The 26,991-nt window shown below is 39.5% G+C and overlaps 1 protein-coding gene across 2 annotated transcripts in view; it reads left to right on the plus strand.

Moving 5' to 3' along the window:
• MARCHF3 (membrane associated ring-CH-type finger 3) overlaps window positions 1-26,991 on the plus strand; it is a 136,700-nt gene that overhangs the window by 11,110 nt on the left and 98,599 nt on the right. The window contains exon 1 of one of the 2 annotated variants that reach the window (XM_054589879.1): window positions 7,124-7,211. The exons of the other annotated variant lie outside the window; for it this stretch is intronic. The gene's annotated coding sequence lies outside the window, so the exon portion shown is untranslated. Of the gene's footprint in view, window positions 1-7,123; window positions 7,212-26,991 lie in introns of those variants that run through there. 2 annotated transcript variants of the gene reach the window in all.

The raw sequence follows: 26,991 nt of genomic DNA on the forward strand, positions 1-26,991 counted from the left end.
AAATCCTAATGAATTTGAATGTATTAATTTATGTCTATTTGTACTCTTTAAGTAAATGATCTTTACTGAATATAAAAGATTAAAATAATTTGCTTATTTCTCAATCATTCTATATTTCTGATATGTTGTTTTGCAGTATAGGTCTATTTGAGGGTAAAAATGTTCATTAACTTTATTTACATATCATAGTATTAACAGTATGATAATTATTGCCCTGACTGGTGTGGCTGAGTGGGTTGGGTGTTGTTCCATAAACCTAAAGATCGCTGGTTTGATTCCCAGTCAGGGCACATGCCTGGGTTGTGGGCCAAGTCCCTGGCTGGGGGCATGTGAGAGGCAACTGATTGATTCTTCCCTCACACATGGATATTTCTCTCCCTCTCTCTAAAAATAAATAAAATCTTTTAAAAAACAATGATAATTACTGATAATTGTAACTAGCCATTATTTATTGAGTGCTCTTTTATAAATTAGGAACTTAGCATCCAAAAGGAGCTGGTAATTTGCTTAGATCACATGGCCCCTGAGTGGAGAAGCTAGGATTTAGGCTCAGGTTCATCTGCTCAATGTCCCTTTTCTGCTCTCCCATGGCTTCCCTTTGCCTTTCAAGATAGTCCCAAAACTACTACAAGGCATAAGTGATTGAGCCCTGCCCATCTCTTGACCTCATTACTTACCCTCTTGCTTCATTCCAATTGCACTAGCTTCCTGTTGTTTTTTTGATAAGCTAGTTCCATTCCCACCTTTGACCCTGTTCCCTCTTACTGGATCATACATCCTCAGTTTGTCTGGCTACATCCTTTCCATTAAAGGCTTCTCATCATAGGTATCTCAGGACTGTCTCATATGATCTGTGTAGGAGGCTCCTACTGCCAACCCCAGTTCTCTGTTTCTTCCCTATTTTTGTTTTCTTCGTGGTACTTGTCACAATCTTATTTTGTATACTTGGTTTTGCCTGTCTCCTCGACTAGTATATAAGTTCCATGAGGGCAGAGACCCTGGCTGCATTCGTAAAATGTATGAACAAGTAAGCAAATTGATGAAGAAATGAATATTTAGAAGTTTTGACATCTAATAATTCATAATCAGTCTTACAGTAAGAATAAAGTAGGATGCTGATTGTCATTTAGCTGAGTACCTTAACTTTTTTCCTATAAAACTTGAAACCTAACAAAATCTGTTTTTCTTTCTCTCCCTCTTTGAGGGTAAAATAAGATATAGACATCAAAGTTATTTAGAGAAAAGACAGACAGATTTACTGTAGTAGAATTATATGAGTTCAAAGAGCTTGGTACAATAGGGAAATTTGAGTAATACTTTTAACTTTAATTTTTATGTTGATTACCGTTTTAAGGATGCCAACTCCTTTAACTGGGTATAAACCCTTAAAAGGATAAATTGTAAATTAGGAGAATTATAATTGCATGATAATTTGCAATAGCAAATTCACGTAAAATAAAATTGTTTTCTCTGCTAACACATAATTTTTCATTTGAACTCACGTATCTACTAAAATGATTTATTCTTAGAACTCAGTTATTCTGAGGAAATTATAAAGGTTCAAATTGAAAAATGACTTTACCTCACATGTTAGTCTGGAAGGGATTGGTAAATGAAGCTGAGAGCCCTCCTCTGAATTCCCTTTTCTCTAGCATTCAGCTTAGGACCTTTTCCACTAAAGTGTGTGCTTTTGTATTCATTCTTTCCCAGTCATTCTGAGGGTTGCTTGATCATTTACTAAACAGGTTGTGAGCCATTATTTTTTGAGTCTTATTGTGTGACTTTACCACTCAACTAAATAAATCATCCTTTCAACTTTGACAAGAATGTCACATTTCCCTCCTACCTGCTCCTCTGTCCTGGATCCCTTCCCAGGTGACCTTGCAAGCTGCAGAGTCTTTCTCTGTGCAGATTACTAGTCTAAACCCAGTTGACACTGTTCTGCCTTCTGAGGTCCCCACTATCACAGAAACCTGTTAAGGCCACCCATTATGAGATACACTTCTCAGGTAAACTCCCTGTATCAGATTGCCAAAAGCAGATCTAAATTTTACAGTGAGTAGAATACATCCATATTTGAGAGTAATTTTTAATCTGGTTCCTTCCAGATTGTTTTTATGTTTTGCATCAGCAACAAGTCAAAAAAAAAACTGAAGGGAGAATTCTGAAAGGAAAAAGGATATTTTGATGTTCACATTACACTTTCTTCCTGAGTATCCCGGAGGGGCCTCTTTCTTCCTCACTTTATAACTTGGGTAGATATGGGTATATGCCTGGATGAGAACCCCTCAAGATCGGTTATTGAAGGGCTGGGTCAGTGTACCATTATTAAGGTAGGCAGGTGCATGGTCTATGTAAGCTCTTGAGAGTCTGCCTTTGACAGCATAGTTTTCAAGCACAGTAGATCGGCCCTTTTATGGCTCAAAAAGGCTTCTTTTTTTTTTCTTTCTTTCTTGCTAAGCTGTGTAGGTGGGAAACAGCATGAGCTTATGGAAAATGTATAGTAAAACCAGTAGCAATGAGAAAGAATCCCTAATGGGTACACACGCATGGCTGGAATATTTCCTCAGTACGTGGGGCGAGGGGGTGGCAGTGAGGTTTCTTTGGCAGAGGCAAAGTAGAGCACGTGCTTTTCCATGTGTGAGCACTGTACTTTGAAAGGTTCTTTATGATTCACAAAAGCAGCTGCTTTTGAGCTGGTATAGCTAGAGTTTTGGAAATTCACTTAAATGGGTGTGTTGCAGGCTCCTAACATCTGTTTTGGAGATTTGGTTGAGTGATTGGAATTTGCTTAATCACAAGTGACATGGGACAAGTATTCTTCATTACAGTGTTAGACCTGTTAGGGTTTGTGGATTGAAGCTAACAAGAAAAGACAACATTTTGAACAGTCATTTGCTATGTTACATACATATATAAATTTACAATGATGATCCCCTTTTTAATTTTGAAAACTATGTATGACAATTTTACTTTGCCTGGTAAATCAACTTTCCTGAGTTACTCAGATTTTTTGTTGTATTGTGAGGCTTTCTTGCTAGGTATTCATAATCTTATTGTGCATTTTTTGGGGTGAATTTTATTTTGCCCATAGTTTTAACTAACAAATCCTGTTGTTTTCTGTTTTTGTACACTTCTAATCCATTTCTGAGTGTTAGTTTTTGCCCACTCTTCTATCCTCATTAATAAGTTATTGTCACTTTTGTACAAATTTCAAACCTAAGTAATACCAGCAGTGTTGTTTCCTATCATTTTCAACAGAGTCATTTTTGTTCAGTTCTTCAAGATAAGTAATGAGGACATGATTACTTCACTTTTTGACAGATGGTTTTCAATTTATTAGATACTGACATAATGTAGCATTCTTCACAGGTCACTTTTTTTATTAAAAAAAGGTGAAAGCTTTGTTTTTAATGGGCCATTATTATTATGTTTCTAAATGACAACACACAAAAAAAAATTACCACAAAGTACGATTAATGTGGATATCTTGAACTGGAAATCATTTGAAATATTTCGTGGCTATACTTTGTGCTAAATATAAAAATAATTGTGTTACCCATGTGTGAGCATCAAAAGCCCCAGTTGGAAAATCACATGGTATAGCAAGTAGGTCACTATTGATGGTAGAACATGAGACAGGAAATGTTACAGCTAAGATTAGAGGCCCAAGCGATATGTTTCACCACACTTGCTGTATTGTTCATCCTAAGAACTGGAAGGACTCAACATGGTATAATGAACTTTAGCCCAATTCAAAAGTATTAGCAAGGATAGCCTTTTAATCTGCCATCCCTTTTGTTTCTAGATAACTCACTTTCCCCGTGGGTAAAGTAACTGAACTGCTTGGGTTTGCACATTGGCAGACTTCTCAATACCAATTAAAACAGTAACCTTTACATTCTCTAAGTATAAATGAAAGTAGTAATCAACTATACGCAGTTATATGTACAGACTTACCTGGTGTTTGAAATCGCTCACAATAAATAAGCAACCAGTCAAAAATGAATTCTCTTAAAATCTCATTTATCTCAGAGAATAGGCTGACAGCTGTGAGAAGAGAGGGTGTTTGGGGACTGAGTGAAAAAGGTGAAGGAATTAAGCCAAAAAGAAAAAACAAAAACCAAAACCTGTGCCACAGACACAGACAACAGTGTGGTGATTACCAGAGGGAAAGGTGGGTGGGGGGGAGGTACAAGGGAGTAAAGCGGGGATTACATGGTGACGGAAGGAGACCTGACTTTGGGTGGTGAATACACAATTATAGAATTGTATACTGGAAACCTAGATGATTTTATTAACCAATGTCACCCCAATAAATTCAATTTTAAAAAGAAAAAATAAAATATGTAAAAATTTTATTTATCTTCCTCCTTGAAGGTGAAGTAGGGATATGGGGGGAAAGAACACTTTTAGGGAATCCGTTACCTTTTCTTTCTTGGTGGGGGGCAATATAAGGAAGCTGTATTATTTACAGGTGGGACTTTTCACCACAGAAATTACCTATTTTTGCATACACTTGCGTAGTCTAGTTTTTTAAATAAAAGGCTAGAGGAAAAATACAGCATTCTCTTGTGTCTGTCTCAGTGAAAGAGAATACCTTATTTTGGGGGGCCAGACCAAGACAGAGCCTTGGATTCTGAGAGAAGCCATCCTCTGCACACTAGATTAAGCAGTTGAACACAAGCCCAAAGAGCCAGCAGTTATTTGGATGAGTAGATGGAGGCCTGCCGAGATGATTGAATTTGAATCTCTCATTAGAGCATCGAGTATTCATTCACTTCCAGCACAGAGTCCTTCAGAAAAGTACCCTGGCTTATGGAATCCATGTATTCTGCATGGATAGCTTTATTGCTCAAACCCCAGAGGCCTTTCTAGGTTCATGTTTTCGGAGGTCATTAATGCAGATGAAAACAGTCTGCTTTGAACTAGGATTATTTCATGCAGGTTATAACTTTCAAGAGAGGAGGTGGTGTGGAGATTCAATGGAAAGAGCGTTTTGACAGTGCTTTAGTGTTTATTCCTTCTCTAGCATAAACACAGAGTCTACATTGTACGCCTGGTGTAGGGACAGGGGTTTGGAAAGGGGGTTGGAAGCACAGCTCCCATAGACAACCTTCTGGACTGAAAATACTGGGAGTGGTTTCTAATTGGCAGTAAGAAGCATCTTGGCTTCTGCCTGGAGAAAATACAAGTCTCATGGCAATTAGGCCCAGTTGTGCCATTGACTGTGCCTGGTCCTCACTCAGAGTGAAGCAAGTTGGTTGGCCCAGCTCATTTTCTAGGCGCCTGTCAGGGAATGTCACTAGGTGGGAACATCTTGGAAAATATTTAGGGGTGCCTGATTTTTGCTTTGAAAATCTTGGAAAGATCCCTTTTCTAGTTTCTAAAATGTATGAACAATTAATAAATACTTAAATCTTTTTATGCCTTGTGGAACTCTATACCACCTTATGAAATTGGCTGGCTGATTTCAGTTACTGCTATGAGGTTCCTCTTTGATTTCAACGTAAGTGACCTGATGGCCAGGCCCCCCATTCTGCGTCTACCCGAGTCGGAGCCCTGAGGCTGGTCCTGGCTCTGCCTCTGACTACAGGTGGAAGTAGAGTGAATCACCAGGCTCCTTTCTGAGCCTTATGTTCCTCTCCTGGGAAGGGAACAGAAACTGGATCATTTTTATGGATTCATTCCAGTGTTAACACTATGTGATTCTATTCATCTCTCAAGCCTGTTTGTCTTTTTCTTTCCTTTTTGTAGGGAAAAAGATGTAAAATTTTCTACTTGGTAATTTTTAATTTTAAGGCCAGTACTCACCAGGTCACTAGTTGACTGCTTCAGTTGCTATTTTGGCTGTTTTCTTTTACCTGTTTTATATGGAAGAGCTCAAATACAATTTGTCTGATCACAAATTCTGAGCAGGAGTGACCAATAGGTTTCATGTAAGAAGCACCAAGACTTTTGAGGGGCAAGGGTTGGGGCAGTTTGGATTGGTGGGGTGTGGAGGATCTAGTTTCACAGGAAAATAAAGAGAGGGAATGCAGTATGCAAACACATAACAGGAATCCAGTCACAATTCGCAGTTAATAACCTCTGCCCTTTCATATAGGAAATATAGTACCAGTGTTTATAAAGGAAGTAGCACCAATAAAAACATCATTTATAAGGGCCATCTTGACACTTTCTAAAAGGCCTAATGAAAAGGCTGTTATAATTTTAACTGAGATACAAATAACCTCTCATTATCTTTAGTTTCCCTGATACAGATAATATTGGTGGAATCCCTAAAATACAGAAAACAACCTAGATCGGATTATTTTTCTTGTCTTTCCTTTTGTTAACAAAACTTTTTTTGTATATTCTCTACAGTTCCCCTCAAACACAGACATAACCAGTCAAGTTAACTTTGTAAGGGTGAGTTATCCTTAGCTTTTGTGAAAGACTCTGGCTGTGAAAATGGTTGACCTCTGAAAGGAATTCGAAGATTTGGGATCTCCTTTCTAGGAGTTCTCGAAGAAGAGGAGAGAAGCTAGTTTTTTCATGGAGAAAATTTAACTGAACAAATTCTGGAGATCCTCTTTTGGTCCTATCTTTCTTGGTTTTAAAACTTACCTATGTTGTTGTTAGTACCTTAAGAGATTTTACTTATGGGTAACACATAATTTCTTCTAGATGTTTATGACTGTCATTTCAGACTCTTGAAATAGGCTTTGGCCACTGGACTGGGTTGTCCGGCCTGCTGCCACACACATGACTGTGTTAGCACTGGCTGCGTTTGAGCACCCTGGACTCCCTGAGCTCCTGCCCCTCAGCATGGCAGTTGTAGAAAACCACATTCAAAGGAAATAATCCAGGTGATAAAAGACTCTAAATTTAGAAAATTTTTCCCTTCCATATAAGAGAATACAATTTGTTTCTTCGTCCCACACAAAATAGAACTGTCCAGAAAAACAACCATGAAAACACATGACCCCGTCACTTTCCTCCCACTTGCAGCTGTCAAGGCTTCCAAGTGAAATTTGCGTGTGCTGAATAATTTTGCAACACCTCAGAGTCACATGTTTTAACGTCTGTTGAGGCTGAAAACCGTCAGTCCATTTGAGGGGTATGTCAATATAGCCTAGTGTGGAGACAGAGACTTGTGAGCCTCACCCAATTCTGGATGGAATCGACCTGACTGCCTTCCACGGGACAGCAGGAGGAAACGCGCCCAGGTAATCTGCCTGCACTCCTCGCTCAGTGGGCTTTTGGATGGAGGGTTTCTCAGAAGTCCCTGTGTTCTGAGGGACGAGTAGGTTTCCCTCAAGAAGGAGGGGTTGACACTGGCCCTCTCACTTGACTATAGCATGTTGCATTGCATTCGTATGTCTTCAGTTAATTTGCAGAATATTAATTTGTTTCAGTTAAACTAGCTCCCGACAACAATAAATTAAACAAGAAAAGTAGTTTTAAAAGATTCTGGCAAAAACAAAAACCAAAATGTGGTTTGAAGATATCGCTAATTGTACAAGCAAGCTCAAGGGAACAGTATAAAGTGGAGGAGGTAATACTTGATTCTAGATAAGCTTTTTATTAGTCATCTTAGGAGTTAAAAAAAAAAAATCCTAATACAATCAGTTCTGACCCAAATTTAGCCCCTGAATCTCAAAAGTATTAAGATGACTAACTAAAATTAGGACTTACATCTATTGTTATTAAGAATGCACATATTGGAAGGAAGTACATACTTTGTCTTGAGAAGTTTCCTAATGAAAATAATGAAGGTACCATGATTTTAGAAAAACATGGAGAATAACCTCTGCAATTTTTAAAATCCAGTGTTTAAATTTACCTACTAAGCTTTATATAATTTCACTAAACTCATGTTTTGAAGCTCCTTGTGAAGTTTGTTACTTGTATGCAACATTTAAAAGCCACATACCTTTAGGAAACACTTGTTCTTTCACCTAATACAAGACCAGATAATATGTTGGAAACTATCTATCTAAGTTTCTTTGTCAGAAAATGCTGTTGAAAGTATTATTGAAGATATTAGTGAAACCCTGTAGAAACAAATACTGTATTAAAACAAGTTATGGAGGGCAAAAGATTTGTTTTACATTTGTAAGTTGTTAGATCTAACCTATTGCATTTGTTTATTTCTGTTTCACCAATGAAATATACTAAGTGCTTCTTTTTGGTGAGCCACCACTGGATGAGATTTATTCACAATCTTTATGAAAATGTTTTATGAAAAAAAAAGCGAGTAGTGTTTGCTTTTAGGAAGCAGCTGTTCCATTCTAAGGCAAGGTTAGAAGAGAGAAATTCATTCACTGCATCATTCATAAGCAAGCTAGTGCAGCCAAGATTTGAAGCCAGAGGTAAACAAAATACTTCATGATGTTACTTTATAGTTAATTTTATAAAAACAGACCTTTAATATACAGTGGTGGTAGAAAACTTACTTAATACAGTATTTTGTATTCAGTTGAGAAGGGACCATGAACTTTGTACCTCAGAGAGGTTTGCTGTTTATTTTGTTGAAAATTACTTAATCAAGAGTTCTTAAACTTTCAGATAAGTTATATTTATTTTTCTTTTTATAAAAAGGAAAGGTTTCCATACTTTGTTAATTGTTTCTGTGATAATAAGAAATTCAGTAAAGTACTATCTAGGGGTCATTTTTTAAAAAAAGAAATCATAATTAACTTGTCCTTCTAAGAATAAGTAAGAACATAATTGAATTTTAAAGAAACTCCTATTCTAGAAAGAACATTGTTTAAAAGTGTTTGGAAATGTTTACATTACATGTGATTTTATTGTCTAAAACTGTGACAGCCATTAAAACCTAGTTATGTAAAATAAATTGAACTTAGGACCAGACCTTCCAATTAACGTATCACAAATAATTAAATCTAGATTTTCAAACCTAAAACATATTCAACCATATTGCTCTTAATAAAATTAATGATTATTTAGTAAATAAAATGAGTTTGTACTCTTAGACATATTCAAATACAATAAATATTTAAGTGGATAAAAAAGCTGTGGGCTATTTACACAATGGAATGCTACTTGGCCATGAAAAAGAAGGAAATCTTACCTATTGCAACAGCAAGGATGGACCTGGAGAATATTATGCTAAGTGAAATAAGCCAGTCAGAGAAAGACAAGTGCCATATGATTTTACTTATATGTGTACTCTAATGAACAAAATAAACTAACAAACAAAATAGAAGCAGACCCATACATACAGAGAACAGACTGACAGCTGTCAGCGGGGAAGGAGGTTGGGAGGCTGGGTGGCTGGGTGAAAAGGTGAAACAATTAAGCAAAAAAATAAAAATAAAACTCATAGACACAGGCAACAGTATGGTGATTGCCAGAGGGAAGGAGGTGTGGGGGGAGGTAGAAGAAGGTAGAATGGGGATAAATGGTGATGGAAGGAGACTTGACTTGGGGTGGTGAACACACAATGCAATATAAAGATGATGGACTGTAGAATTGTACACCTGAAATCTATATAATTTTATTAACCAATATCGCCCCAATAAATTCAATAAAAATTTAAAAATAAATATTTAAAGTATTGTTTATTGCATATTTATCTTATACTTTTGTCATTTTGATGTTTGTTTTGTCACATACCTAATGTAGTTCATATGTACTTATCTAGTACATGAGTATGATATGCATGTTCAAAAGCTTTCTAGTATTGGGATTCCTGATTCAATAACGTTGGAGACTGCTACCAAGATTCTTAAACTTTTGGGGACAGAAACAGTCACAGATTCTTTGAGACAATAGAAGATATGTATCCTCTTCTGACAAAGATTATGTACACATTCCAGCAAATAGAATTTTGCTGGAATTTCAGGGCAATCACATGCCCACTGATGGCTGCTGCCATGGACTCCATTAAACCTCCTAGTTGAAGATATGAATGGCCTAAGGAGTATGCAACATACCCAGGGTCACACAGTGACATAATCTGATCTTTCAGTCAGAACTTCCTAACCATATGTCATTCCAGGTTTTTGTCTGGTTGCTGAGGATGCAGATATGAGGATGGCACTCTATCTGGACTCCCAAGGGATTCACAAGTTCATTGGGAGCCCCGGTGCGCAACAAATAATCACAATTCAATTTATGTTTAGAAGAAACTTGTTTATTTGACTGGCATTAAATTATGCCAACTTTATGAGGGCATTATGCTGAATTCCATAGGAAATGCAGAGGTGGATAAGGCAACCCTTATAGAGAATCAAGTCTCAATTGCTTCAGCTTCCAATACTTTTTATAGTGCTCCTTTTATATTGCTGAACCTCGTGATGATCGTCATTGGGGTTTGCAGCTCTGTTTCCTTCATGCACTAAATGATGATATACAAGTAAAGGGAGCTGAGGCAGGGGGTCATACTCCTTCCTATTTCTAAGCAACCCAAAGCTCCTTGTGTTTATGTGCACTTCTTTTCCTGTGGAATAGAGAACTGAACTCTTAGATAAATTGGCAAATGGAAGAAAACAGGGAGTAATGAAGGAGGCGTGGAATTTTATAAGCTTCATGATCTCCTTCCCCAAAGGCCTGAATCTATATAATGGGGTACTATAACAAATTCCTGCCGAGTCTGAATTTATTCCTATAAGAAAAGAACTGCTAGGAATAAAGTAAATGTAAATTTTTTTTCTGCCTCAGTCATTAGTTGGTAATATTCTTGAAGGTGATAGAGAGTTTTTCTTACAGATATTGGGCTCTCTTTAGGGGCTAAAAATAAAAAGCAGCACAGGGAAATTGGCAAATATTATTGATCTGTGTCAGGGCCATTTCCACTTTAATGTTTGCAAAAGGCACAGCACAGTTTTGCAAAACTATTTATAGAGTGCAGCTCGTTCATTACTTTTATATGGATGATAAAAACAAGGTGAATTGTCAAGTAGATTTTGGTTTATATTAGGAAATAGGACTGAAAGTGCTCTCCTTCTGAATTAGGGATGGGGGCTCATCCATTGTGTTCCATGGAGCCCGTTGTCTGTGGCTGCATTGCCCTTGGATGTGCTTCTAGCCTGAGTGCCTCCTCTGGTTGGTATTCACCCATCAGCTGCCCTCAGGCTCCCTCAGCTGCCCTCCCTGTCCTGGGAGCAGGGACTACAACAAACACGGTACCTCCCAGACCCCTTCTGTTTGTCTAGAGAGTTCTAGTTCCCCATTGATACTGACCATGTTTGCTTGCACCATGGTATTGACCATGTTTGTATGTGCGCATGCACATTTGTATATAAATGGAATGTTTTTGTGGGACCCACTTTGGACATTTGGTTCCTCAATCTGTTTTTGGCAAATTTTTGTCAATTTTTTTCTTTCCACTCATTTTCTACCAGTTATTTACCCTTCTAATATCCTCAGGCCCTTAATTTTTCTAGTTTCCTTTCCATCCCACTCACCAAGCTTCCGCTCTGGGCTCTTTCTTTTTTTACAACTGTCAGTTTGATTCAACAAGCATTTAGTGAGTGTTGGGCACCTGTGAGGTTCTGGAGCTAAATAAGACAGAATCACCATCCTCAATTTGCCCAGTCCGGTGGGACTTGCGGTCTGGGCTCTGCCCTCTTATCTCTGCTCTGGGTATCGATGGCTCCCTCGGAGAAGTCTCCTGCGAGCACGCTCCATTTTAGTAATAACTAAGTATTGGTTCATTAGAAATTAATTTCATCCTAAACCCTCATCTGATTTATGAAAGAAACTGGGCTTGTAGCAAAGGGTCACCTATCCTGAAATATGATATGAGAAGTGGTTGAATTCTGTTTGTGTTAAAAATGTCAGAGGGAGGCTAATGGGCCAAACCGCCTCCTAAACCTTCTGTAGTAACGTTGTTTCACCTGAGGGCACAGTTGTCTAGGTTCTGGGAAATGGCCTGTTGACAGTTGCCACTCTGATGTGGTGGTCTTAGTGCCAGTGCAGCACCGGAATTCTAAAATAACTATTTTAAAATCAGCAGAAAGGAGACAAACCAACCAACCCTGACTATGCACGGTAACAGTCCACCCCACTCTGCAGCTGGTGAAACTGTTTTTATCATCTCTGCACCCATCTCTTTCCTTTAGGACTTTTATACCTATAAATCTCTCTGCCCACCAAATACAATATCAGCTTATTTTCAATGAAAGAGACACTAAGAATAGTGACAGGCAGTACATCTTTCACAGTCACAAAACAGTTGCATAGAGGCCAGGCTTAAAACAAGAGGTGGGGAAAGAACTTGAAAACTAATACACACTTTAAATATAACCCTTGTTGCTATTGCTCAGTCTTCTGATAATCACCAGACAGATGGTATCAGGGCTGAGATAATGTGAGATCTTTAACCGTTGAGGCCTTGCTGTGTGGATGGAATTCTTAACTGGTTTCATCACTTGTGATAGGGTTAACGTCTTTCTGGTGGCTGGGTATCATTGGTTTCCCAGCTTCATTCTTTAAATCCTTTTGTGCCATGTCATTCTTCACTAAGTCTACTCAGTTCATCCTGGTCTTCCTCTGTTTCTCATTCCATACCCTCTGGAATGTGTCACTATGTGTAGTGTCCATTCTGTGGTATGTCTCTAAGTGGCATGCATCCAGATGATTACAGCTGCCTTCCTTTAGCCTTTATTAAAGTAATTCATTCTTGCCTTTTCAAAGAGGAATGATGCCATGAGGTCACGGACACTGCCAGATCCAAATTATTCCTCATGCTCCTGCATGTTATGTCACTGCCCAATGTTCTGGGCCTAATAAAAGCTGCTGGGACCTAATTCACCTTGACTTACTCGCGTACTGTGGGCACCCTGATCACTGCCTATTGCATGAAGAATGGATTGTACATGGACAAAAGTGGAAGCAAGGCCACCAATTAGGAAGGCACTGCAGTAATTCAGCTGAGATCTGATGATGGCTTGGGTAAGGTGATGGCAATAGGGATGGGGAGAAGTATCAGAATAAACAGGACTTGATAATGATTTGACTATATGGAAAAACAAATGGAAGGGAAGCATGATGTCTCCTAAGTTTTTGGGAGAGAGAGATTAATGAGGGAGGTATGCTAAAGGGGAGGGCAATAGAGATAGCACAGCTAAAGTTGGCTAAATGATATCAAGGATCTCTTTCAATTCACTAGTGAGAAATGAACTTAAGATCACGAACATTAAAATATATGTAATATCCCTTTGAAAACTATACAACTTAGAATGACTAAGGCATTGTTACTATTTTGCTTTGATTCCATAATATCGCTTCCATGGTGTGGGCTGATTTCTATGCATTGTGGTACAGTAATGGTAAGTTCTTTGAGGGTGAGGGCAGTGCCTCATTCATTGTATTGATACCTTCAACACTAACAGTCTTACAATAATAGATATTTGGTATGTTTCTTGAACAAATATGTTAGATCGTATATTTGATGTATAGAGAAGTTGACCATTTGGAAACATGTTTTGAAAGTGAATCTGTCTTTGAGGGGGGTGCCGTCTCCCTGAAGCAGCCAGGTGCCAGAGACCAGGGCTGAACCAGCTGGGAGAAGGTACTGCAAGGTGACTGGACAGACAGGAACTGTAATGGTGGTGAGGTGAATCTATGCCTGGGAATACAACAGTGAGGATCGAATCTGAGTCAGTGAGAGAGTAGCCCGTAAAAGTGTAGCCTATAAGAAGTTTGGAGCCTAGAGGCCTAGGATTGAGGTCAAGTGTCCAGGACTTTGTCCTATAAACAGATACCATGTCCCCAGATACCAGGTGCAGGGTGATCAAGAGGTTATACTAGACTGGCTGATTCTAACGGGCTCATTGAAAGTTTGTCTTGACATAATTTCCCTAAATGGGCATTGTATAATCTGCCATCTGGAAAAAAGGAAGAAAAGAGACCCATTTTCTGCATCACCTACATTAAGTTAAAAACTTCCTATCCTTATGGGCAGTATTTTATGTGTTTGCTCCGAGACCTATAGCTCACAGACTTGCCAGTATTATAGGATCAATATAAAAATTCCTGTTGGTTTGCTGACTTAGATATTCACTAAGGGGTTATTTGGGAGACTGACCTGAAAAGCAATTATGTGGAAAGTTCAATATGCTAGTTCTCCTTGAGATGTGTTGCTGAGAAGGAGCTTTCTGGGAGCCTCTCTGGTTTTTGCCATGTATGCTTCCTTCCCGGTGCCTTGTGGCACATGGTAATAGTTCTTCCAGTTCCTAGTTTTACTTCAGACCATCACTTCAGGGTCCCTGTAGGTAAGATCCATAAATATTCTGTAGCTTGTTCTTTTAACCAAAAGAACCTTTCATTTTGTTTTGGCACAGCCTGATGAGGATTGGCAAGGAGGGAGTAATGCAGGGGAACAAATAAGACTTTTGTTTAAAAGATGGCTTTTCTCCGGTGGACATCCACAGGAATATCTGTTCATTGTCCTCTGGGCATGGATTTTATTTATTCATTTTATTTTGAGAATATGCTTATTAAAAGCTGGGGGCAATGAAACAAGGAAGGGCATAGGATAGAAGGAGCAACAGGGGAGAGCTTATGTGAGGCTTCCTTGGCTCTCTGGAAAGTCAGAGAAAAGGGGGCCTTGGAGACAGCTTCAGGAGGTTAGCCAAAGATGAGCTGCCACTGCCCACTGCTCCCCTGGTTGCAAATCTCATTGGGACCCTTAGAGCTTAGGAGATGCACGCCTGTAGGGGAAGAAAGGCATAGGCGTGTTCCCAGGAGGGATAGCACACCTGCTGTGAATTTTAAAGCATTCCTGAGGCTCCTTTATCCCCACCCTGCCCATAACCTTCCCCCTACCTCATCTCCCCTCCTGTTCTTTCCAGTGTGAGAAAATATATTTGTGGCCATCTCTACCTGATAGCTTCCGTGTGTGACCTCAGCCGTGGAATGCTGAATGTTTGCACTGGGTTTGCTGAGAGCAAGAAACAAGCATGTTGGTAAGAAGCCAAGTGCCCATCTAGTGCAGCTGCTCTAGTTTCACCCCTGATCCAAGCAGGAGTTTTCTCCAAGTTAAGGAAAGTGGCTTGAAAATGGAGCAGGAAGTTTGTTCTTTATTCTCAGCTACTAGAGCAGAGTTCTGGTTCACCGTAAGTCAGCACTTTCTGTTTCTGATCACCAGCCAGGCCTGGTTGACTTCTGTTATGCGGCTCCCTGGCTGCCATGTGGGCCACTTGGAAGCTGCTGCTTTTGTACTTCCACGATCCCCCTTTATCCTTGCACATGAACTTTCCTAATCTACTTTGTCACTTACACAAAATAAAAGAAAAAAATCCACCTACACCTAAGATTTCTTGTGTAATTATTTCCTGCCATTGAAGAAATTGTTTTATGATTCTAGTCTGGAGTTTTGAGGAATAAAGTAACATTCTTTTTTATTCTTTTAATATTTCCTCAGTTCTTAAATTATCAGTAGTCTCCACTTGGTTTCTGTAATAACAGTGTTTCAATATTTAATAAATAATCAATAGGTTATTGATTATGATCATTTTCTAAAATAACTAGCTATATTCCTTTATTATGCTGATATTATAGCACAAATGGTTAATTTCCTAAGAAAGGTAGCAAGTAAGCCTAGTTTGACCAGATGTACTAAATGGACACAGAATTATTGCTGATCTAACATAGTTTCTCAGGAGAAAGAAGGAGGAGGTATGAAAAAAGAATAACCTTATCAAAAGTTATCCAGTCATCTTGGGTAAGCTGGTATTTTAAAAAGTAAACTGAATAGCTTGTCCTGCTCTTGCTATTAGGAACAGGATCTGAATCTACAGGAGAGATTGCCCTGAGGCCCTTTGTCCTTTTGCTTTGGGTACCAGTGATGGCATAAGACAGCAAGCCTATTGATTAGAGAGGAGTCTCCTCTTCTCCTCCCATCCCCATCTTAGCATAGAGCACTAAGCAAATACATTGATAAAGAACTATCCTTTAAAGGGGAGGCTGGTTGCTCTAATCAAATATTATTCAAATACATGGCAAAGCTTTAAACTTCTGGTAACAAAAAAGAGATGAGAATTTGTTTTATTTATTTATTTTTAAAAAGATTTTATTTATTTATTTTTAGACAGAGGGGAAAGGAGGGAGCAAGAGAGGGAGAGAAATATCAATGTGTGGTTGCCTCTCATATGCCCGCCACCAGGGACCTGGCCCACAACCCAGTCATGTGCCCTGGCTGGGAATTGAACCCGTGAGCCTTTGGTTTGCAGGCCTGCCCTCAGTCCACTGAGCCATACCAGCCAGAGCAGAATTTGTTTTAAAGTGCATGTGTACTCACTCAGGCATGCATGTGGGGTGTGGGTGGAAGGATCCCTAGTGCTTTCTCGTCATTCTTCAAGCATTGAAGAGTAGACCCAAGTCTAGTTCATGGGTCTTGCTCCATGTTGCTTTAATCTTTAAAGTCTTTGATGGAAAGGCATTCCCTCTGTGACTGAGAGAGTTTAGGATTTTTAGATTTTGGAATTCTTTCTTGCTTCCAGTACTAATTGACTCTAAAACAGAATTAAGAATGGCAAATGTCTGTTTGTCAAGTGAAGGTCTCACCATATTGCCTTCTTCTTTTTTCATTCTGTTGCCCTTTCTGTGCTTGTTCCGCTTCACCATTCTAAGCCCTAAGACTTGCCCCTACCAGAGAGTCTTTTCTGCCTGTCTTCCACCACCTGACTCCCGCCATTCACATCTTGTCTGTCGTTTTTTCCTTTGTCTTAACTTACCACTGTATTCCATTGTTACCTATTCAAGGATTGTGATAGTAACATATCCTATAACCATTTATTAAATTAAAATGTTTAATAGTTATTAAGTTAAACTCCTAGTACCTATCGGCCCTTTTACAATATTAGCCACAGGTCCTCATAGTAAATTGTAGGTCAGCCCCAGGAAGTATTATAAGTATTCTTTAATACTTTATGTGATAATGATCATCATCATTACATGCACAAGCGGTTTAAAAATAAACTTAGTTACAGGATGGTATAAATTGAAAATAAAATACTCCCTTTCTCCTTGTTTTACTCTCCCCAGATGTAAACAATGTTAACATCTTTGTTTTAACATATCTTTCTAGAAATTTGTATGTATATGCAAACATAAAAGCCTATTATACATACCCTTCTGCACCCTGATTTTTAATTAACTTAAGTAATTTATCCTAGAGATCTTTCTATTTCTTCACACTTTTTTTTTTCCTTACTGGCTTTGTAGTATCCCATTGTGTAAGTATTCAAGTATTGATTTAAGCAGTTACCTGTTGATGAATATTTAGATGATTTCTGTTTTCTTATTAGTAATGATAGTGCTGCAATAAAGATTCTTCTGCATTCGTTATTAGTGTTTTTGACTAATGCCACTTCCCAAGGAGACTAAACTTCCTGGTTTCATACCCTGTAGAGAGGAGCAAAAGCCAGCCACCAGTGTGACCTCTTCTCCAGTTTCTGTTGTTTTTTCCCATACTTGACTCTTTATAGCCTGATTCTTGAACACATACAAAGTGCTAAAACCAGGGTCCACTGAAATGGACAAGGAGGGTAACAAATATGTTAGAGGCCAGAGGCTGAGACCTGAAGACAATGAAATTAAAAAAAAAAAAAAAGTTAAATACCCATGGTTTTCAGGCTCCAGGATGCCAGCCTGTGATAACTGATTTAAACAAGCTTGCACTCACAAGACCCTTTATGTAAACAGGTTCCTCAGCCTGGAATAGCTGCAGTTCCACACCTTCAGCCTTTGTTCTTTTTTTTATTGTTGACACTATTACAGATGTCCACCATTTACTTCCCCCTATTTCCCCCTTCCCCTAAGGCCTCCCCCACTTCACCGCATTGTTGTCTGTGTCCATGGGCTTAGCATATATGCATGTATGTTCTTTGGTTCACCTCTCCCAGTTCCCCCCATACTCCCTCCTCTCTGAGATCTATCACTCTGTTCCACGTAGTCCATGCCTTGGGCTTTACTTTGTTCTTTAGTTTATTTTGTTCATTAGATTCCACATATAAGTGAGATCATAATGGTGCATGTCTTTTTCTGACTGGCTTATTTCACTTAGCACCGTATTCTCTTGGTCGTATTCATTGCTGTCACAAAGGGCGAGTTCCTTCTTTCTTCCAGCCACACAGAGACCCAGCTTCAGTTTCACCATCCCAGATCGTTTCAATGTCCCCTCCCTCTTGCTGCCTTAGCATTGTGTTTATGCTTCTGTTTATCAAATCCATTGGAGGTATTTGAGAAGCTGTAGAAGGCTGCTGAAAGTCTGGGCCTTTGAATTTCTCATTCTGTTCGCCTTTAGCATTTATGTCCATATAGTGGATTCTCAACTAATGTTTTTATTGGGAGAAGGATGGGAGGAAATAAAGCCTAGCCCCAAATCACGGCCATTCAAAATGGAAGTGTTATACTATGGCCATGGCATCTAGTGGAAAAATTAAACAATTGTTGAATGTCCAGGACATGAATGTTTTTCTGCCAAAAATAATTCTGTACAAGTAATCTATAAAAATATTGCTGAATTAGGAAAGTTTCCTTTCTCTGTGTTATCTCCAGTTGGAGTAATAAAGATTAATTTGCTTCATCATAGTAAACATAAACACAGGGCAGCCTTGAATTCTCAGTCTGAAATAATTTCTGAACTCCAGGGATTGTGAAAGCAGCAACATCCAAGCACTCAGAACTCTGGGCAAAGCAAGGTAAGAACACATACAGCACTCGGCAAAATGAATAGCGCCTTAATGCCAGAATGTCAGAAATGCTCTCATGAAGATTAGGTTCGAAAACATCCTAAATGAGTAACACCACACACGGTAGCATGCTGGTGCATTGGCTCTATTGACTTGCATATTAGCTGCTTTATTTAAACTGTATGTCCAAGAGTAACTGAGTGCCTCGCTTCTGAGTGCTACCAGCTCCAGCTTGGGAGAAGGTCTGCAGATCTTGATGTAGGTGGGAAGTTCATCAGCATCATTGAGCATTTTATGCTGAGATTTTGTTCTCAAGTTGGGTTTATTTGAGTTATAACTTACATACAATAAAATTCACTTTTTTTTTTTTTTAGTATGCAGTGCTATGCAGTTTACCAAATGCAGAAAGTTGTGTAATTACTACCACAATCAAGATGTAGAACAGTGCTGTCACTCCCCAAAATTCTCTCATTCCCTTTTGAAGTCACCTTTTCCTTCCACCTCCAGCCCCTGGCCACTACAGACCTGTTTTCCGGCCCTATAGTTTTGCCTTTTCCAGGATGTTTTATGTACATAAGTAGAATCATATGCTAGGTACTCTTTTGAGTGTGGTTGCTTTCACATAGCAAACTGCATTTGAGATACGCCTATGTTGTTGCATGTATCTGGAGTTAGTTCCTTTTTATTGCTGAGTAGTATTCCATTACATGGATGTACCACAGTTTATGTCTTCACCAGTTGAAGCACATTTCAGTTGTTTCCAGATCTGGGTCATTATGGATAAAGTCACTATTAACACTCACATACCATTTTTGTGAACACTTTCATTTTCCTTACATAAATACCTAAGGATAGGATGGCTGGGTTGAATGACAGGTTTATGTTCAGTTCTTATGAGAAACTGCCAAATCACTTTTTGCAAAGTGGCTGTTTTATTTTGCACTCCTATAATAGTAACTGAGAAAGGTCTAAGATTGAGGTTACACTTACACCATTTTAGATGATTTCAGAAGGCTGGGAGTTGTTGAAAGGAAGGGAGAGAAGTGGACTAGGAATATAGACCCCATCTCAATGGGTTAAGCTCTTTGTTTATGTGCAGGACGTTTTTTTTTCTTCTGCCTGAAAATGATTAAAGTGAATGTTTAGCTGCTTGGCAAGACTCTGTCCTTATATTCAGGGGAGATTAGAGCAGCTTCGCAGATAAGCTCCAAAAATCTACTGGGCCACAAAGTCCTTTCCCAGACCATTCAGGCAGTCGCCGGGGGCGTGGTGTGGATGGCGTCTGATAATTTCCAATACTGGGAACCTGAAGGCACATCTTTGAAGGATGATAGTTCTAAGTTTTATTCATATTCTCAGTTGCCTAATAACTGATTTCTTTTAGCTCCTCACCTAAATGCTTTCAAATTCTGGTCATTGGAGATACTTTGCCCACAAGACTTCTCGTCCTCCAGGTTCCCTATGATTGCAATAGGGCCTTATGGATTTGTCCTCTGCACCTGGCTTTGGAACCTCAGCCCTAACTCAGGAGAGGTGTGTCTGTGCCTTCTGACTGTTGGTGCAGTCATCCCCTTTATACTCACCAGTTCCTAGGCTTTGTCCTCGTAAGGCCCTGTGGGTCATGGTGGTAGGCTTTAGAATAGCCTGGGTATCAAAAACGGGAGGGGAAAAAAAATATCAGTGACACGTGGACTTCAGACGCCCTTCTGTAATCTTCAGAGTTCTGTGGAACCATGGCTACACCTGACCTGGAAATTTGGCCAGTAACCTTCAGGAACCAGTAACTCACAGTATTTATTTAAGTACGAATTAACTGAATGATCTTGGCTAAGGAAAACTTTCAGCCAAGGGCACTAAACTCAATGGGGTTTTTGTATTTTACTCACAACTCCGCTTTAACAAAGTAGAAAGGAGATGGGAAAGCAAATAGAAAATGATTATTTTCTATCTGATTTTGTTTCAGGGGAATGTCCATTCAGTGCCTGCCTATCAGCTGCAGAGCTTCAAGCCCCCCTTCCTTCCTTGCTTCCTTCCTCCCTCCCTTGCTTCCTTCCTTCCTTCCCTCCCTGAGCTCAGGTCTTTGGAGGTGCTCCGGAAGGCTTTGAAACATCATTAGGGAGGTCTTGTGTTACCAGCTGATTTAACATTCTTCTTACGGATGCCACTTTGGACAGAGTAGTAAAAGACCAATAAGCATGATACCTGTGGTATCAAGAGTAAGAGGTTTATTTTGTTTCCAGCTACAGATTTGACTACAGGTGAAGCTTTTAGAGCTGAGGTATCATAATGTAAGAACTTAAAGAGAAGTTGGGGGGTGGGGGTACAATCACAGGTTTTGATTGTACTGTGTATCCCGGGGCACCCAGCAGTTTTGTGGCTGTTCTCTCATCATTCACTAAACCCACAGGATGGCTTTCCCTTTTACTGTCTCATAAATTGTTTCCCCAAAACTGCCAGGCTTTGTAACTCCAGGGAATTGCTCAACTTCATATATTTCCTGTGGCCTGAAGAAGACCCAATTGGCAGACCCTATACATTCAATTCCTAGAGGCAGTGAGGAAATATCTCTGGGACTCTTGTTTGCTAGGCATATGGCAAGGTCACAAAGCTAGACATTTTATCAGGCCAAGGAATACATTTGCCAAGGAAAAGAATACAGCGAAAATGAATGTAGGGAAAAGAAAATGCAGTAACAGAAGTAGTCATGCTGCTAAATTTCATTCTTAATAAAGCAAGTTGCTATTATTGCAGAAGACACTAAGGATCAGAGCATAATTTAATGCAAAGATGTTCATAATTATCATTGATGTGTTCCGAGTATTGTAATTAATATATTAATACTGGTGATATCAGTAAAACACTCCTTTCCTCTACATGTGTTACGATTTATGGTTTGCTAGATCACAAAAGTACCGAACACTCCACAAATCTCACTCCCCAGCCAGGGAAAGGCTCCAGCTCATGAAGCATGTGGTCCATCTTTACACTTAGATTTACCCTGACCTGGCACTCATGTACTGAGAAGATGCACTATGTCTGGGGCAGGAGGAGGAGCTTCTAAGATGTGGTTTTTAAAAACCTTCTTAGCTTTCTGACAAAGACAACAGTTCAGAAATTTCCAAATTGTCCTGCTGTTTGAGCCTCTAAATATGCATTTGAAATTGTTTCCCTTTAGTCCTATTATTATAGGCTTTTTTCTTCTTCAATGAAATGTATTGGTGATGTCGGTGGGAGTTGCCTACATTAAAAAGTCTCATTTTTTAAATAATATTTTTGAAATTTTTTTCTTTTTCTCCTTTTATGTTTTTGTGAAAAATGGCACATGTATAAGTGAAAAATAAAATAGCACACAAATGCTCATGTTGAAAAGCCATACTCCGCTTCCACCCCTCCACCCTTCCCCAGGACAACTCTGCTCTCTGGTAATGGATGCTCAGGTGGTTCCTTGCTTGCTGCTTAAGAATAATTCACACTGCTATGTTTTTCTTCATTGTGTCAATTATCTGTTGATTCTTTGCTATTTGTTTATTTCCATTACCCTTCTCTCTCCCTGGATTGATCATTACTTTTAACTATTCTATTGATAATCTTTGTACCTTAAAATACTATCTTTAAACCTCTATTTTTTTGTTCCATTTATTTATATTGTGCATCTCGACTGTCCATTCTCTTAACTGATGGTATTACTAATCCCAGAAAAAACACAGCTTCAGTTCTCTTTACAGTTTTCTTATGTTTTCTGAATGATTTTTTTCCTCAGGAATCAGATATCATGTTTAAATTACTCGGCTTCGCTCTTTGGGGCTTCTGATTCATTTTTAAATAGGAGTGGTGAACTTTGGTTATCCACCAATATTCAAGAACAAAGGACTAAGTTGATATTTCTTAATGCTCAGTGTGGATTTTCCCTGCTGTTGTATATGTAGGTCTGATTTCCTGTTTGGGACTGTCCCTGAATTGGAAGGGCCATTGATGCTGTGGGGGCTTGTCTCCTGGAGTTTCACATTAGGATCAACACTGAGAAGGGGCTAGATTTTTTCTTGGTTTCTGTGGGGGTGGGGCAGAGTAGAGGTTGCGGGGAAGAGGTGCTCCAGATGCCTGAGAAGAAGGCTTTACTTTAGCCCTCCTGGTTCTTTCCAGACAGTTGTCTGAGGTTTTTGTTTTCTGGTTTTTGGATTTTTCTTAGCTCTTTGGTATTTTTAACTAATTTCAGACATAAAGAAAAGTTACAAAAATAATGCAGAGACCTTCCATATATCCCTTACCCAGCTTCCCCTAATGTTAATGTCTTATGTACAGTACAATTTCCAGGCAGTTAAAAAATTTCTTTATAGATATGAGTCCCCAGTAGTTTGCCCACAAGTCATATTTTGGTACAGTGCATGGACATAAAGCAGGGGGATGGAGAAAGAATGAAGGGTGCTCACTGGCCCCGTATACCTCTGGCAGGCTCCAATGAACCTCTCTTTTTCACCTCCCTTTAAAATTCCAGTCTCTGTTGCAGCTGCCCAGTGAGCCTAGGGACTTCCTGTTTTACTGGTACATTGCCAAGGAGCTCATTCCCACCCTCCCACTTCTCTAATGTTTTCTTCTTCATCTTCTCTGGGAAACCAAATCATTGCTCTTAAAGCCTTCAATTGATTAGATGAGCCTTTTTACCCCTTACCCACCTGAATTAAGGAGGGTAATCTTTTATTTAAAGTCAAAGGATTTTAGGTCTTGCTAGTGTGGCTCAGTGGATAGAGCATCGGCCTGTGAACCAAAGGGTCGCTGGTTCGATTCCTAGTCAGGGTATATGCCTGGGTTGCAGGCCAGGTCCCCAGTAGCAGGCCCTTGAGAAACAACCATACATTGATGTTTCTCTCCCTCTCTTCCCCTCTGTCTCAAAATAAATAAATACAATCTTTATAAAAAAAAGAATTTCCTCTTTAAAAAAAAAAGTCAAAGGATCTTAAATGTTAATTACATCAACAAAATTTCTTCACAGCAACATCTAGACTAGTTCTTTGTCCCAAACGGCTGGGCACCATAGCCTACCCTAGTAGACACATAAAATTAATCATCATCTACTCCGTTCTCTCTACCATCCTGTCCTTGATTCCCAGAAATTTGTCAAAACCTGTCTTCTTCCTTTGATGTTCCTTTCCCGTCATGTTGGTTTACTGCTATGTCCCCATTTCGATAACATTTTATTAGATTCTCGGGAGACAAATTTATTTGCTTTACATATTACTCTAGACAGATTTACCAATTAATTGTTAATGCTTAGGTATCTATTGCATTGTACTTACTTAGAATTTTTCAAATATTCATTTTATTTAATCTGACCTATCTAAATGAAATTATTTTTCTATTTGTTTGGATGTAAGTCCATTCAACTTTGAAATATTTGAAAAATCTTCAAAATATGAATTTTCAGGTTTGTAATCTGACCCTTAACTTTCTTATTTTAATTTTTAAAATCATAAACAAAGCTCTTCCAAAGGTTTATTCATCTGTAATTCACAATACCTAGAATAATGCTTTGTCAAAGCAGGCACTCAAAATTGTTTTTAAATATGCTTAAGTTTTCCAAAAATTCTTTAGCTTTGTATAGTAATGGCATAACTTAATATGGTGTTTCAGAAATTTCAAATGCTTTAATTTCTGGTATTTCATTCACTGCACACACTTGATGCTACTTGTTGGATAGGGAGGTAATGGGCATATTTAGTCTTATTTTTACAGGCAGGACACATGGGCTCTCTCTGAAATGGCTAATAATTTGCCAAGATGGTGTACCTTACAGGGTCTGAATCTGCTTGATTCTAGGTCTCCTGGCTCCTGATTCTGTGCTCGTGATTATGCATATGTTTCAGTATGTTGTGCATAACCTTGAGGAACATTAGACCATGAGCATATTTCTATAAATCCTAGTACAGTTAGATATGCTTGCAATGGAGTCACACTCAGGGCATGTTCTGCTAATAATCTAAATTTTCTTTGTTTGACAAGACGGTAAGTTTTCTTGGACAATCAATCCACCCTCCTGTGTCCTTGCTTGTTCTGTAGCCATGTACCAAATAGAGTCATGCATGAAAAATGCTCCCAAGGTCAGCCTCTCTCCCAGCAAACGAGTATTTACAAATCAGAAACCACTGGGTATTTTCCAAACCAGAGCCTCCTTACCACTAAAATCTCTTTCATACAAAAGCATCAAATTCAGCCTATCACATATTTAGTGATAGCAAACGGGACTGCAGTCCTTTCTCTCCCATATCTCCCCAGACACATCTTGTCAAAATCAAATTGTGGTTTAATTAAAGGAATAAATGAAAAGTAATGATGTCTTGTTAAAAAAAAAAGTAGGCATCATTTCAATATAATTACAGGCTCACTGTCACAAATATGTATCTTCTTTTTTCTTGTTTAAGAAATACCACGTGTCTTAATTTACTGTGACACACACATGACAAAAAACCAAGACCCCATCATTGTTGTGAATTAACTTTCTCCTACCACCATCTGGAAGTGAATAGGGGGACAGTTTCCTTGTCAAACACTCTTCCCCTTTGGTTGCCCAGTTTTTCTTTATTCCCCTTTGTTTCCGGTCTGCCTGTGAGACCTTCCTCCCGCACTCCCAGTCCCTGCCTTTCCCCTGGATTCATGCACACACTGTCATCCTAAGTGCCTAACTGATCTTTGTTGCAAATTATGTATTACTCAGAAGAGTTTCAGGCTAGGTCTAATATTATTCTGCTTTGGTAGCCAGAGATTTAAAGGATTTAACATTCCTTTTCCTGTTATTGCTTCGTTCAGAACACAGGAGCATCCTTTGGGTCTGGGGTTCCTAACCTCAGGTCTGTGACTTTGCTTTTGGGACCTGTGAATCCCAGAAGGGAACGGTGGAGTAATGTGAACACATATGCATTTTCTTTGGAGTGGTTCTATATTTTTTCTCCGACCCAAGAATGTTTTAAGAAGCACGGCTAGCTCTGAGAGGGCTTTCGCTTCCGCCACCTTCTTCTGTTTTCACTTGAGATGTGGGCTGCACTCTGGCATTGATGTGCAGACTCTGAGCAGCAGCTTGTTTCCTGTCTGGTTCCTCTGTCCACCTTCCCCAATCTGCTGGGCTTTCCCCGTCCTGCATGCTCTCTCCGGTGTGCTGCTCTTGGCTGGAACTAGCCCCTGCTTGGCTTTCCGTACTCCTCTCCACATCCCCCTGTCCTGGTGTAGAAGGTGTTCCTGTCCTACTTATTTGCCAAGCATCTTTATTCTGGTTTGGTTGACCTAGGGTTTCTTTGCTGAATGTAGAGAATCACCAGATTCTCTCCCTCCACCCTCTGTCCCACTTATCAGAGCCACTGTCTCTCTGATGGGATGACACATTCCCTTCCCAGAGAATCACATCCCTCATGGGACCAATAGCATCCGTGTGCACTGAAGAATCCTGGGGTTGTCTTCTTCCCTGCCAACCCAGTAAGATCCATACTAACTAGACTGTCCTCCACCCCAGTCCATTCTATTACAGCCAGCTTCAGTTCATGAGAAGGTTTTACCTTACTTCAACTGTAATAACTTCTCTCTTTCCCTCTTAGTCTTATGATAGCAGTTGCTACATTTTCTAGTTATTGGTTCAGTTTTAGAATTGGAAAAAAAAAATAGCCAACCCTGATTAAATATGAAAAACGTAAAGGAAGCTGGGCATAGACAGAAGATAAGAAAAAGATAAAATAACAGACTTCTAGTGCTTTTGGTTTAGGCCTCATCTAAGAGAACCCCTTGCATCCTGTGCTCCTTCTGACTTGCTGCCCATAAAGGGTCTGCGATGCAGACAGGGCAGAGTGGGAAAGTAAACTGAGGGATCTGGCTCCTCAGCCATATGAGCCTCAGTGGACCAGCATCATAAATCAGGTTGGCAGTGAGGGTGGATTTGGAACTCCAGGTAAACTGCTGTTCCAGCCCAAAGTTAGCTCCCCACGAGGTCTGCATTATGAGCCTCCTGCTATTTCAATAGCTTTTACTGATATACAAGCGAGAGAATTCCAGCCCTGCTGCATTTAGATCGCCACTTTATGTCAGACTGAGCTGCTTTGTTGCTGTTTCTGATACACAATCCAGAGCTAAAGTAGTGACCAGTCAGTGGCCTCACAGGCTCACAGGAAAGCCTGGTCATGGGCAGCAGTCTAGTTTCTCTCCTCAGTTAGGGACCGGGACACCCCGGCCCCACTACATTGCTTTTGCACCCATTCCCTCCTGTCCTGAGGCCAAGTTGCAGAAGAGATCATCTGTCCCTGCATTACTACAAAATAAGCAGCTCTCTTGGAAGGCCAAAGCCAACTCCCCTCTGGGGCCTGTAGGG

This window comes from Pteronotus mesoamericanus, unplaced genomic scaffold (assembly GCF_021234165.1).
Source record: "Pteronotus mesoamericanus isolate MK-2021 breed Mesoamerican mustached bat unplaced genomic scaffold, CSHL_Meso_final scaffold_167, whole genome shotgun sequence".
In the NCBI taxonomy this organism is placed as follows: domain Eukaryota; kingdom Metazoa; phylum Chordata; class Mammalia; order Chiroptera; family Mormoopidae; genus Pteronotus; species Pteronotus mesoamericanus.